Genomic DNA, 15,791 nt, shown 5'->3' with positions numbered 1-15,791 from the left:
CGAGGGTGGGGGTGAAGGGGTCACCTGGTGCGGGAGAGAACACGAGCTGCAGAGTTCTGGATGATCTGCAGTTTGTGGAGGGGAGAGTTGGGGAGGCCAACAAGGAGGGAGTTTCCACAGTCGAGCCTTGAGGTGACAAATGCGTGTATGAGGCATTTGGCGGCCTTAGGGGTGAGGCAGTGGCGGAGTCGGGCAATGTTGTGGAGATGGAGAAAGGCAGAGCGGGTCATGGTATGGTCATGTGGGAGAAGGACATTTGATGGTCGAACAAGTTGCCCAGGTTTCTGTCTGGCTTGGTGAGGTGGAGTTTGAAACTGTGGATGCTGATGCTGCCAGTGCCTGAGGTGCGAAGCCGCTGGCCAGAACCAATCAGGAGAGCCTCTATCTTGATGACATTCAACTGCAGAAAGTTGGCTCTCATCCAACTTGATGTCTGGCAGACAGTCTGTCAGGATGCCAGTTGTCCTGGAATCGAGGGTGGAGGCAGAGAGCTAGAGTTGGGTGTCACCGGCTGTTGAACCCATGTCTGTGGATGATGTCACCAAGAGGAAGCATGTAGAGATTGTAGAGGAGGGGACTGAGGACAGAGCACTGAGGAACACCGCACAAGACTGTGCAGGAGCTGGAAGAGAAACCGTTGGTGGAGACAAATTGGAGATGGTGTAAGAGATAAGACCTGAACCATTCAGGGACAGAATCTTGAAGGTTGAGGTGAGAGGAGAGGTGATGGAGGAGGATGGAGTGCTCCACGGTATCGAAGGCAGCAGAGAGGTCGAGGAGGATGAGAATGCAGAGGAGAGAACATTTGGCAGACCTAAGAGGAATAAAATGACAAGCATTGTTTAAAATACATAAAGAGAAAAATATGGGACATAAAGTATACAGTGGAGTATTACAGTACAGTAAAGAGACCAATACTCACATTACTGATCAACCCATGTTTGGAAACAATGTGGATTAACAGGTCATTGTGAAAACTACAAATTAGCTACAGTGTTAACCAACATTTACAGCGCTCTATAAATGTCGAAACACACAACTATCTACACGCAACTTTCACCGGAAACGACACACTTTTGTGGCTGGAATGAGAAACACGAGAGCCAGGATGAATTTTCTTATTTGGGTGACAGTTCACTGTAGTTGTGCTATAAATCCACCAGGTGGTGCTCAACGAGTTTCTACAAAGCTGTTCATTTCCCCAGTGCACAGAAAGAGAGTCTGTAGAGAAGTCTGTAGATGAAGGCTCTCCATAAAACTTGCAGGGTTGCTGTTCGCAGAATCTCTGGGATTGTGAACTGGAAAACATGTTAGTTACATAATTCAATATCAGAAACTGAAGATGTCAGCCTGGCTCAGTCGCTAGCACTTTCGCCTCTGTCTGCAAATTGGCCGCCAGGTTTTTAATGTGGATTTTGAGTTACAATTGCGCATCTCCAACCCTCAATGGACTTTTTACCCAGATGTGTTTCAGATCAGTTTTGTGTCTTTGCCATGTGAATTTATACACACCTAAAGAAGTTTGCTCAATGCTTTTTCCACAATGAATACGTAATCTGCAACAACTTGACTATTCACATTGGTTTGAATAGCAATGTCGCTTGCATTAAAATGCAAAACTAAAGCAAACCATAAGGCTTCTTACTTTTGATTATCCTGAAACATACTATTTTTAGTAATCTCAAATGCAGCATATTTTTCAATGAAATATCAAAACATTTTAATATGTATATTGGTAAGTATAGCGCAGTGTTTTTGGTATTGGAATCTAACTTATGACCCATATACAGTGGACATCATCAAATCAATGTAATGGACTTATTTTTAAAAGTAATTCAGGAAAGTCAACTTGCAGACTTTCTAAGTTGCTTTCTGTTTGCTGTCAAATTCTCAACAAACAATGTGTAGAACACTTTTTATTTTAGGTCTCCAGTTACACAATCCAACAATCACACCAAACACCCTCTACCTGCTTCCTCTCCCTCCTGATCTTCTTCCATTGGTCCTAGTCAATTGGTCCTTATTTATTAATTGGTATCCAACATCATCCCCTTTTTGTCTTTTTATTCTTATTTTTTTCTCTTTTTGTGTCCCCATCTTGTTCAATTAATCTCCTTGTTGGTTTTACTACTCTTCCTGAACTGGTGGTTCTCGATGTTTCTGGCCTTCTTTGGCATATTTCCCATGATGTCCTTCAAAATATTTTTCCTTTATCACTTCTGAGCCAATATGATCTTGGGTTTTTATCCTTCTTCCAAATTTTCCCCTTTGTCCAACTTTCTGTTTTCGGGTTTTTCTTCCTGAACCATATTCTTTCTCCTCTTGTAAAAGTTTTCTCCTTTCCTGGTTCATTTTGTGGTTTTACTTCATTTCTATTGTGTGGTACCTGCGGTCTCAATTTCATCTCTTCCAATATTAATAAATCTCTTACCTGTCTTGACATTTGTGTTGGTGAATGTCCCTCATTGCCTTTCAGAGTGTTTCTATAAGCTAGAATTGCCAGGTGCTTATCTGCCTTTGCATTGTCTATTTTCTTCCACATTTTCTTTATGGTCTGTATTTCCCGTTCCACCAGACCTTTGCTTTGGGGATACTCCGGTGAAGTTGTTTTGTGGTTTATTTCCCACTGTCTTGTGAATGTCTTGTATTCCTTGCTTGAAAATTGGGACCCATTGTCACTCATTATCTCCTTTGGTATGCCATGCCGGGCAAAGATTCCCTTGGTCTTTTCCAATAGATAGTTTCCGATGTTGTGTCATTCAACTCTGTATACTCATTGTATGCCGCTGTATAGTCTATTATGCTATTATAATAAACCAAAACATTCCTATTTTGGTCCAGGTTTCACTTGGTTTCTCGTGCCATAACATTGGTTTGGTTTGTGTCTTTCCCGGTTTTGATATAGTCCTCTATCTGCTTATTTATGCCCAGTCAAAACACAACTTCCCTCACTCTTCTCTTTTTCTATTCCCCAATGTGCTTCATGTATGCTTCGCATTGCTTTATTTCTTAATCATTTTGGTATAATTATTCTCTCTCCTCGATATGATGCCTTTTTGCTGGTATATTTCATTTCTGTTTTCCCAATATGACCGGACCTTTTCTGGTGCCTCTCTTCTGTTTTTAGACCATCCCTTTTCCAGCATTGTCTGAATTGCCTTACTTATCCTGTCTCTTTCATTTGCTTGTCTAATCTCTGTCCCCTGACGTATTGCCTTTGCTATTTCCCATACCTGGAATTTCATTTATTTTTCTAGTTGCTTGTCCTCTTCATTTACCTATTGACTGGGGGCTCGACCTAGTGTGTCTGCCACATATAGTGTTTTCCCAGGTTTGTTCTGAAATTCAATGCTATATCTCTGTAGCCGTATTCTAATTCTTTGTAGTCTTGGTGGTGTTACATTGAGCCCTTTACTCAGAATGACCTCTGATGGTTTGTGATCATTTTCCATAATCACTTTTTTCCCCAAATACATATTGCTTGAATCTTTTGGATCCAAACACCACAGCTTAACACTCTTTTGCTATCTGGGCATATCTTTTCTCTATTTCTGGGAAAGTCTTATTGTGTATTCCCCTTTCATCAGTCCCCTTTTTCCAAAATCTTGTTGATTTTTTTCAGTATTTCTTCCATTTCCATTTCTTTAGTCTTCTGCCTCCACACTCCAAATTCTTTTTAGCAATTCCATTTCAATCATATCTTGGAGTCCGAGCAAAGTACCGGCTTTTAATTTTTACAATGTGAAACTTTATCTTATATGGTTTATCTTTGTACACCACTTCTAAAGCTACACTGCCCACTGTCTCTATCTCTCCTTTATTGTAGACCAATTGTCTGCTTCTACCCTTTACCAATTTGTCTTTATTGGGCTCTCCCAGCTGTATATACTCTTCGAATAACATTACACTGGCCTGAGATCCTGCATCCAATTTGTACCTTAACCACTTCCTTTCTTCTGTGCACCATGGAGATATCATCCACTCAGTTATCTCTTTTTCTATATGCACTCTCTTAATGATTTTTGTTGCATCAATATTATACTCCTCTTCTTGTTCAGTCTCTTATTTCATATTGCCTTGATCTTATTTACTCTATTCCAGTTCTCTGAGGCTTATTTGGCCACTGTATTCATTTCGTCCTGTACCCCTTTTCTCCTGGGTTCCTCTGTCATAGCTCCTTACGGGTTCTCTTTATCCATTGCTGCATAGTCTTGCGTAATGTCCATACCAATGACCCACATAATACTCTCTTTCTTTGACTGACCATCTCCAAAAAGGATGCACTAATCCACACTTCCCACATGTTTCCTTTATATTTGTTTGCCTTTTACACCTGTATATCCTCCGTACTCCATATTCCTCATCTGAATCATCCCAGTTTTTTCGTTGAGCTAATTCATCAATTTCCATCATCTCTTCTACATTTCTATCAATGTCCCTCATGTGTGCTTTGGACATTATTTCAAAACCCACGATTTGCAGAGCTTTTTGGAGTGTTAAAATCTCCTCTTTCAAGAGCTGCTGTGTATTTTATTATCTTTCAGTCCTATCACAATTTGGTCTGATCATCTCTTCTCTTAAAGCTCCATTATTACATGTTTTACTTAATGATTGTAATACTGCACAATACTGATGAAATGATTCCGTAGGCCCTTGCTCCAAATTTATATCTATCTACTGTGAAACTGTTATAGCCACAGCATCTTTCCCACATGACCTTTATCATCTCATCTAATTGCATGTCCATATCTTTCTCCGTAGTTGCAAAGTAATCTCTCGCTTCTACTCCTGCCATATTTAGGGAAATAGCCGAATGTTGTATCTGTGGCAATTCCTTCACATTTAGGCTAGCACAAATATCTTGAAATCTATTCAAATCTTTGCCAATTATGTCTTAAATTACCTTCTAGTCTCAATGGTCGCGGAATTTGCAGATATCTTGTCCCTGTATCCAGCTCTGCTACTCCAACATTCATTTTGTCCTTTGTTCTCTTCCCTGTTTAATCTTGTAGTCCTTTCAAATTCCTTTCAGTTTTCTTTCTGACACAATGTCACATACTCAACAATGTGTAGAAAACTCTTTTATCTTAAGTCTCCAGTTACCCAATCCAACAGTCACACCAAACACCCGTTACTCAGTTCTTCCTGCTTTCTCTCCCTCCTGATCTCCTTCCATTGGTGCTAGTCAATTGGTCCTTATTTATTAATTAGTATCCAACATTTGCAATAGTTGTATTATCCTACGTCGTGGAGTCCTGTACCTCAGTGGTTAGAGCACTCGCTTTGCAAGCGAGACACCTGAGTTCAATTCCAGGCAGGGCGAAACCTTGGGCAAGTTTCCTTACTCCACACGCCTAATGATAATCCCTCCAAAACCAAAGATAATAATAAAAAATTGGTCATTTTCAATCTACGACTGTTTGTGGGACATTGCTGTGCGCAATTGGCTGCCGCGTTCGCCCACAAATATACAGTCAATTCACTTTACATTGTGCTTTGTGAAGCGCTTTGGGACGTCCTCCCGACGTGAAAAGCGTTATATCAAATGCAAGGATTATTATTATTATTATCCTGACTGTGTTGGTAACATTCTCGCCTCACCTTTGAGTCAGGAGATTGTGGGTTCAAGCCTCTATCGAGACTTTGAACTCATATTGTCTAGGTTGTCACCCCAATGTAAGGGGTATGTTGCATTGCTGGAGGTGCTGTTGTTTGGATGACAACAACAAAACAACAATATTACATTTGTAAAAGCACCTTTCATGTCAGGAGGAACATCCCAAGGCGCTGGCCAGACAGCGTTTCGGACCCGAGCTGGGGGTCGGGGTCGGGGAACATGGTGGACAGGTGGGGAAGCAGGGAGATTGAAAGCACAGTCGAAGAGGAGGGTCTTGAGATGAGTCTTGAAGGAGGCAAGGGAAGGAGCGAGGTGGAGGGACTGCAGGATGGAGTTAAAAAAAACAGTGCTGTCACTAGTCTGTTTCTTGATTATTTGTCTGTAATAAACAGTTGTATCATTAAAAAGGAGGAAATAAAATGCAGTTTCCAGGAAGGCAGCATTCCAAGGCAGCACATGAAAGACCTACTGGTCTCACAGCATTACATTTTCTTTCTATGGTGCAATCCCTTGGTTTCACTCTGGTCCACAAATCTTGATGCACTTTCAGTGGTGCATGAATTAAACATAACAGCAGCAAATTATCTTTCTTCTGTTCTGAGTAATGCCAGATGAACTGCAAGCCAGCCTGGACTGCAGTTTACATTCAGTCTCTGACTTTTTGAAAACGGTATCCAAGGCACATTGAAGCAATTAGAGTTTCTATAGTTTCAACAGTAGTTGTAGCACACAAAACTTCTGTAGAGTTTTTTTATTCTTGATGCTGTGGTGCTGACAATGGTGATATGTTTATCATAGAATCATAGAATCAAAGAATCATAGAATTGTACAGCACAAAAAGAGGCCATTCGGCCCATCGAGTTTGTGCCGGCTCTTTGAATAGAGCAATTAATGTCAATCCCACTCCCCAGCCCTTTCCCCATAACCCTGCAAACCCGTCCTCCTCAAATACCCGTCCACTGCGTTTTTAAAAGTAGTTATCGAATCGGCCTCAACCACCCTTTCAGGCAATACGTTCCAGATTCGAACAACTCGCTGCGTGAAAACATTTCTTCTCACCTCCCCTCTGCTTCTTTTAGAAACTATTTTGAATCTGTGACCTCGAGTCACTGACACACCCACCAGTGGAAACAGTTTTTCCCTTTCCAACCTATCAAATCCCCTCATGATTTTGAAGACCTCTATTAGGTCTCCTCGTAACCTTCTCTGCTCCAATGAGAATAATCCCGGCCTCTCCAGCCTTTCCTCATAATCAAGGTCCTCATTCCTGGTACCATCCTCGTAAATCTCCTCTGCACCCTTTCCAATGCCTTAACATCCTTCCTATAGTGTGGTGCCCAGAACTGGGTGCAGTATTCTAACTGAGGCCTTATCAGATCCAAAATATATTAAATTGAAAAAATGTAACTGGTTAAATTTCGTACTTGTGTTCATATTATATTTGTTTCTGTTTTGAGCCGGTATTGTACATTGTGCACATTTAGTGTAGGTACAGACTAACAATTCTAACATTCTCTTCACTAAGAAAAGTAATTTGAATTTTGCAAATTATAATTACTTTTTACTCTTCCTGATGAACCATTGCTTTGTCGGCTCAGTTGAAGACACTCTCGCCACCGAGTCAGAATGTTGTGGGTTCAATCCACTCACCGAGACTAGGCTGACATTCCAATGCAGTTCTGGGGGAAGAGGAATGCTATGTTGTTGGAGGTGCCATCCTTTCAGCGCCTTGTGACGTCCTCCCGACGTGAAAGGCGCTCTATAAATGGAATCTTGTTGTTGTTGTTGTTTGGATGAGAGGTTAAACCAAGGTATAGTCTGTGTCTATTCAGGTAAACGTTCAAGATCCTATGGGAGTATTCAAAAGAGAAGGGAGTTTTGTCCAATATCCCAGCTGACATCATCAAATAAAATTGGTCATTCACTTCAGGTTTGTGGAATATCTCTGCGTTCACTCACAAAATACACAGTCTCTGTACTTTACAGTATATATTGTGAAGCTCTTTAAGATGTCCATGTCAAATGCAAGGATTATTATTAATATTAATACTAACCTTTTGTGGTACATGGCAAAGAGATTGGATGCAGCAGTTTACATGAGAAATGTATTATTTATTTTTGAGATGTGGCAGCTATTTTATAAAGAGCCTCACACTTTGCATGCACCCATCAGTAAAAGCCCATTCCTTTCTTTTTGGTTTGCTAAATGGTGGTTTCAACCTGTGAGGATTTTTCTTCAATAAAACTTCCCAATCCTTTTCCTGTTCCACCTTTATTGTTAGTCATTAGTTGATTGGCAGATCGCTTTTCCCGGGGTAATAATTCTTCTCAACAAAAATAATAATAATATTTTGGTCACTCATTCCACGACTGTTTGACACTGCTGTGCGCAATTGGCTGCTACAATTTCCTTGCAAAATAAAGAGTCAATTCACTTTACAGTATATTCTGTGAAGCACTTTGAGAATTCTTGAAGACGTGATAAGGCACTGTATCAAATGCAAGGACTTATTATTTTTGGGCTTCATTTTTCAATGTGTAATTATATTTAATGCTTTCGCACCAATTACCTTACATTTTTCTGCAAGGAATGCTCTTTGCTAATCTATCTCTGTCTGTTTGGATAATCGCTGGTTCCCTGACAAAATTTGCCCTCCCACATAATTTTGTCTCATGAGTCAACTTGAAAGTCTTATCTATAATCTTCTCATCCAAGACTGTTTGATAAAGATTACGAAAACACAGATTCCCAGGGAACTCATATTCTCACTGCCTCCTGTGAGAAACCAACATTTGCTTCCAACACGGATCAATGATCTATCCAGGTCCATCAGCCATAATTGTTTCTTCAATGTATTGTGTGTTGCAACATGTTCTCAAACGGTTTTTGACAGACTACTTATTGAATTATGCTTTCCCATTCACAGACCAAAGATAGCAGCTTTGCAGGTCGTCACCTGGGCCAGCCAAAAGAAAAGTCCGGAAATATTTGCCCGGAAATGCAGGGAAATTCGGAAAATTTGCAGAGAGGGTTGATTGGTGCTCCTGAGATACACTTTACTGCCAAGCTACATTTTTTCACTTTATTGATAAAACTGAACATGAGGAAATAACGCATAATAGATTGTTGCAATAAAAATTATTGATCGCTTCTTTAACAAAAACTGGGTGGCACATTTTTTTTGGTGTGGGTGGGGAAACACCAGCCAGGCAACAGGAGCTTATCACCTCCTGCTTCTCAGAGTCTGGAACCGCACACAGACATAGAGGCAGAGACCCAGAGATAGAGATACACACACTCAGACACAGAGAGAGACACATACACACAGAGAAACCCAGAGAGAGAGAGAGACACACACACACACAGACCCAGAGATAGAGACATACATACTCAGACACAAAGTGAGACACACATACTCACAGACACACACACTCACAGACACCGAGAGAGAGACACACACACTCACAAACACACAGAGGAGAGAGACACACAGACACACTCACACACAGACTTAGACACACAGACAATTACAGCAGCGGAGTCTTCGAGTGAAACCCATTTCCCGCTTGCGTTGCACTGCACATGCATTTTTAGCGGGTTTGGAGCAAATTCTGCAGAAAATGTGCAGCTGCACTTTTCTATTGGCCCAGGTCATAACCTATCTTGACTCTTGTCAAATTCTTGTATAACGGTGGCTGTTTTTGTTTGTGTGTCTGGCCTTGTCTCCCCATACTGTATATTCCTATAATATCCCTGTCCTTCAGAATATTTTTTACTTTTCAGCGCATTTTCCAAATTATGAATTTTCCAAACTGAAATTATGAATGCTCAGGGATGTGAAAAGACAACTTGGGAAATGCACAATTTGCTGTGTTCCCTTCTGTTCCACAAAGTAGTGAGAATTGCATCATACTGTGTAAAATTGAGAAGATTCCAAAAGATTAATGATTTCCACCTTTTCAACTGATTATCACTATGTGACTCTGCTGCATCCAGCCGTGGACATATCTATGGAGCCAGATGGACCCTTTGTTATCGCTCTCACATCTTATTTTCCTTGCCGGTAGGATTTAATCTGCTTTAATTGGATTTGTGCACTCAGCACTGTATCTGAATTACTTTTGTTCATAAATCTGGCGTGGTCTGATAAATGGTTGGGAACCCTTCCAACTTGTTGTTTTTCAATAGGATATTTGGACTCCATTCTGACAGCCCTCCAACCCATCTGCTTTCTTAACTCCTACCTTCAAAATCTTAGCCCAGATTAAATGAAAACACTTATGAGTTTATAAAGAGTTGCTGAAATGTGTTTTCTCCTTAACTTTATCCACTGATATTTACACAGTGTGATTGGGCACGAAAACAGGCCTTACAGCTTCCACTCCACATGAGCTTGCACCCATCAATGTGTGGAATCCCATCGGATAATGGTTAGCGCTCTTGCTTTGGAAGCGAGAGGACCTGAGTTTGATTTCTGGGGGGGTGAAACCTTAGACACATTTCCTTACTCCACACAACTCTGTTTACCCAGCATTAAGTAGAAACCTGGTTGTTAGTCGATTAATGGATCGCTTTCCGGAGGTAATAATCCCTCCAAAATCCTTATATTTGATGTAACAAACATCATGTCTTCGAGATGTTTCAAAGCGCTTCACAGAATATACTGCTGACGAAGGGTCATGGACCCGAAATGTTGACTCACTTTCCTTTCTCCATAGATGCTGCCTGATCTGCTGAGTTTTCCCAGCTCTCTCTGTTTTTGTTTTACATTGTAATGGGTTACCATTAATTTGCCAAGCAGGGAAGATAAATGATTAATTCTTATATAAAAACGCAGTCCTTAGCTTTGGTGCTTAGCATATCCAGAGAAATAAATGGCTTGCAGCAGAATCATACTTGGGAATCATACATCATAGTATTACTTGTCAGAAACCTTCCAGCGTGTCACATTAATTTCCTTTATCTTCTCCTGGGATCTGCGTACATCTGTACTTCTTCATTATCATTCAGAAACATCAATTTGAGCGTCAGCATGGTGGCAGTGGCATTAATACTGATGTACACAGATGGTAGTCTTTGAATACAGATTAAGAAATGTCAGCATTCACCTCACTGTTCTCTCTTTCATTCATTCAGAACGAGTGGAACATATTTGTAAGTATATTCCAAATAACGATGTGAGATTTTAATTTCAATTGATTTAAAGTATTAAAAAGCATAAACCACTGTAGTGATGATGCTTCTTAATAATAATATAATCATAATGTTATGATAATTATATTATTATCATAGTATTATCCTGTATATAATATCAATAATACTTGCATTTGATATAGCATTTTGATGACATATATTTAGTATGTCATTAAATGCTTTACAAAATCCCTTAAAAAAAGTTTTAAAAAAATAATAATTTGGTCACTCAATCCACGACTGTTTGTGGAACACTGCTGTGCCAATTGGCTGCCGTGTTTCACCCACAAAGTATACAGTCAATTCATTTTATAGTATATTCTGTGAAACACTTTGAGGTGTCTAGAAGATGTGATAAGGCGCAATATCAAATGCACGGACTATTATTATTATTTTACCGTAAAGTGTGGTGACTGTGTATTTGTAGGTACATGCAGCAGTTAATTTGCACACTGTAATGCTCCATGAAACTAATTAATAATGTTATCTGGTGGATTGTTGGCCAGGGCTCAGGGAGAAACTCCCTTCTTTTTGAATAGTGCGGTGGCATCTTTAACGTCTACTTCAACAGGCAGCTGGAACCATGGTCTCATCTGCTCAATGGCTTACACTTCACATTTGATTCTCAAAGCCTCTCAAAAATGGACAAATAGGCCAATAAAGGTTGGGCAATACGTGAATTTAAGAATTTTCTCCAAATTGTGCACAATCTTAAATTTTACAACCAAACGATTTTAATACGTCAAGACTAGTTGGAATTTGGGGGCCCAAATTACCAATTTATCTTTCATTTTAGATTATTTGCCCTTGAGTGGTTGCCTTCCCAAGCATAACAGTTCCACACAGAATGCAGTTCTAACTCCATATCAGTATCCTGATGAGTGCCAGTCCTGTTCTTAAGCAGATTTTCATTTAGTTATTTTTTTAATAAGAAGTTCTTAATTAGCACAATTAAGTGCTTTAGCTCAGATTCTTTTGCACATGTCTAATATTCCGAGTCCTGTAGCTCGGTTGTTAGAGCACTCGACTCGTAAACGAGAGGACCCGGGTTTGATTCCAGGCAGGGTGAAACCTTTGGAAAGTTTCCTTACTCCACACCCCATCTGTTTACCGAATAGTAAGTAGGAACTTGATTGGAGTATCACTTTCCCGGGGTAATAATCCCTCCAAAAATAAATAAATAATTACATTTGGTCACTCAATTACTGTTTGTGGAAAACTGCTGTGTGCAACTGACTGCTACATTTTGCCCACCAAATACACAGTCAATTCACTCTACAATATATTCTGTGAAGCACTTTGAGACATCTCAATGACATGGTAAGGCACTATATCCAATGCAAGGAATAGTATTATTATTATTACTCTGTGAGGGAATAATCTTTCCAAAGTCAAATTATACTCAGAGTTTGATAGTGAAGTCCTTTAACACTTTGTTGAACTATTTGTCCATCAATTAACCTGCCTTTATCTGCTACATCTTCCATTCATCACCAGTGAATTAAAAACCTGGTTAATGTTCTCTCAAAATGTTAACTTGTCCACAAAAATTAGTTTAGTTCATTAACATGAACACATGAAGCTCCTTGCATGAGATGCATTTTACATTCTGGCCTGCTTTTTCCAAGGCTTGGCACTATTTCTAGAGTTGATGTGATATAGAGGTGGACAGGATAGAGATGTTTAAGATTGTGAAAGGATTCGATAGGGTGGAGGTTGTTAGGTTTAGCAGAGGGAGAGGACAGGCCGGTCTGTGGTTAGCAGGTCCATCACTGCAGGAGGCAATAGGTTACACTGTCGCCATGAACAGGGCTCTGTAATTTGCATCATGCATATAAAATGTGCTGCCCTATATTAGCAAAGGAATTCATGGTGTAACAGGCTGTAACAGCGCTGGAATACAGCACCTGTCACTTGTGAGAAAGTGTATTCTTATCCGTACGGCGGTGGGTTAAAAGGATCATTCCCACTGAGCGAGACTTCATTGCCTTTATCCTTTTCTGGCCTCCTCAGCCGAGTCAGGATTAACTGGAAAAGCTGTGTGATTCTCCTGGACTCTCCAATTCTCAGCCTGTGAAATCTACACATTGAAACATATTAATCCCTTCCTCTTCTCTCCAAACACACACACACACGCACATTTTACTCAGCATCCTTCCCCTTGCAGCGCTCCTAAAGTTTGTCCTGCACATTAATAGATTGATTCTTCCTGGCTTTCTTCTTTTGCAAGGTCCTCATTGAATTTTTTGATTGGAATCAATGCTCGGGCTTGTTATGGTTTCTGTTAAGAGTCCTGCCATTGTTTCTTATTCTTGTTTTGTTGAAAATTGACAAAAGACCTCATATCTAATCCCATCTCAGTTGATATCTTCAGGTAAACCAAAGCAATCATATAAATGGTAAATGAGAGAGTGTTATTCCGGCTCAGTTGGTAGCACTCTCGCCACTGAGTCAGAAGTTTGTGGATTTAAGCCTCATGTCGGAGATTCGAACTCCTACGGTCTAAGCTGACGCTCCAGCATTGTTGCGGGTGTCGTACTTTGGAGGAGATGTTAAACTGAGGCACCGTCTGTCCCCACTAGAAATATCTCATAAACACCAATGAAATGAATGAACAATTTTATTTGGGGGATGATTGGCCAGGATACTGGCAGAAACTCCCTTCTCTTTTTGGATAGTACCATGGAATCTTAAACGTCCACCTGAACAGACTAACAGGAGCTTGGTTTAACATTGCATCTGTAGGACAGCACCTCTGACAATAAGGATTGAGCTAAAATCAAGTCTTGAATGTGCGGTTGAACTCACAATCTTATGACTGCTGACACCTGACTGGTCTTGTTACACAATAGAATGTACTGTACTCTAATACTCTGTTTAGACGACAGCAAGTATAGATTTAATGCTTTATTTGTGTCAAATCACTGCTTAAATTGTTGCATAAATCAGGAATAAAAGGCATTGATTCGATTCTGAGACTTACTCAAGCAATTTGCCACGGGAGAACATTTTAAATGTGCAATCGATTTCAACATAACTTTCATACTTAAAAGATTTAGGCAGTGCACTGGAATGCCTTTAGCTTTTTAAAATAATGTTTCTAATTTCTCCCCATTGGCGAATGCCTCTGTGCTTGGCGTGTGCATGGCTTTCTTTTGCTGTTTAACTTCACACCCCAGCACTTCCCTCTCTGTGTGATATTCCCCTACGCCACTCCTCTGCGTTCCCCTCCTCCGCTCAGCCAACGTGGACCTGCTGTGCACCCCCTGCCCTTTCCGTGTCAGATCTGTGGCCAAGCTTTCAGGTACGAGACTCCCTAATCTCTGGAACTCTGCCCCTCTGTCTCACCCACTCTCTATCTGTTTAAACAAACTATCACTTTGACCACACCAATGGTTACGTCCGTCTATCCCTTGATTGGCATCCCACCCAACCTTATCCTTTGTGAGATACGTTATATAAATACAAGTTGTTTCTATCTGGTTTGACTATTTAAATGACTTACACACCGAAAATCCCGGCTACCCCCACCTCAAGCCACAGACCATCTAGAATTCTGCAGCCCAGGTCCTCTTCTCCGACCTCTGGAACTCCATCCCAGAGTCTCTCTGCCTTGTCCTCTTTCCCCCTCCACACACCTTTAAAGAACTTTCTTTTCAACCAAGCTTTTGGTCACCTAACCCCCACCCCTCCAACCCACCTGATGGTTTCGACCACAAAATATACAGTCAATTCACTTGACATTTTGAGACGCCCTGAAGACATGATAAGGCGCTATATCAAATACAAGGATTATTCTAGGATTATTATTATAATTTTTTCATTCCCCGTCTCTGCACGTGGGAGTGGGGGCAAAAATAAATGTTCTTATTTCGGGAGAGTAATGATGGAGAAACTCTGTAAACAAAACCAGAACCCTGGAGAATCTGAGTGCTGGAAATGCTCACCGAAACATTAAATGGTACCAGTCGAATAAAGAGTAATTGAGGTGACACAGTCCCATGGGTAATGAAAACGCATCTTCATTATTAATTATGTTTGCCCAGGAAAGTGGAAGGTTATTAGCATCTGGGCAAATATAAATATTAATTTAGGTTTTGCGGCTGATGCAGAATGATAGCTCTTTCATTATGTATGCTCATTAACAGCTCACACTCTTGAGGTTTCCAGTCAAATTTACATGTTGCAAGTTAGCACACTATAACTCAAGAAGTAAAGTAAACAGATATGATATAACCTAACCTGTCAAAGCCACTAAAATGTATTAGTAGTCATTGCACTGTTCTGCAGGGAGGCAGATTTTTTCAAATTAGAGACCGATATAACCTTGTTTCTTCACTTTGAGTGCGATTAAAAAAATAAACAGATCCAATATTTAGTTTTTTAAACCCGTAAATTATCAAATGCTATCAATTCAGCTCGACTCAAAGATTAACATGGTAGTGGCATGCCACTGAATATACTGTAACGTGAATTGACTGTATGTGGGCGAAATGTTCTCTTGACATGAGTGACACTGTACAAATGGAATTTGTAGTTGTTGCTGTTGTAATGATCCTATGTCAGTGTTTACACTCCACATGAGCTTCCCCCTCCCTAACCGTCTGTCACAAGCCCCTCCATTACCTTGACCCACATGTATGCATTTGCATATGTGCAAACTCGTGTATCGTCATCTTAAGGCTGTCGTTACACCCGTAACCGTGCATAGATACGAAACATGATGTTTTTGCTGCTTTGTGACAGTATTTCAGTTATGCTGCATTTCGCCCACAAAATATACAGTCAATTCACTTTACAGTATGATCTGTGAAGCGCTTTGAGACATCTCGAAGACGTGATAAGGCGCTATATTGTAATTTTCTTGGCAGGTACCTATTATTGCTGTACCACACTGACAACCCTGCTGTTCCACTGAATACTGTAGTGATTGGTGTCTCAGACACTGAGACTATGTTTGTGTGAGGAAGGGAATCCACT

The sequence above is a fragment of the Callorhinchus milii genome, unplaced genomic scaffold (assembly GCF_018977255.1).
Source record: "Callorhinchus milii isolate IMCB2004 unplaced genomic scaffold, IMCB_Cmil_1.0 Scaffold2, whole genome shotgun sequence".
Taxonomy (NCBI): Eukaryota; Metazoa; Chordata; class Chondrichthyes; order Chimaeriformes; family Callorhinchidae; genus Callorhinchus; species Callorhinchus milii.
This window is presented reverse-complemented; position numbering follows the sequence as displayed.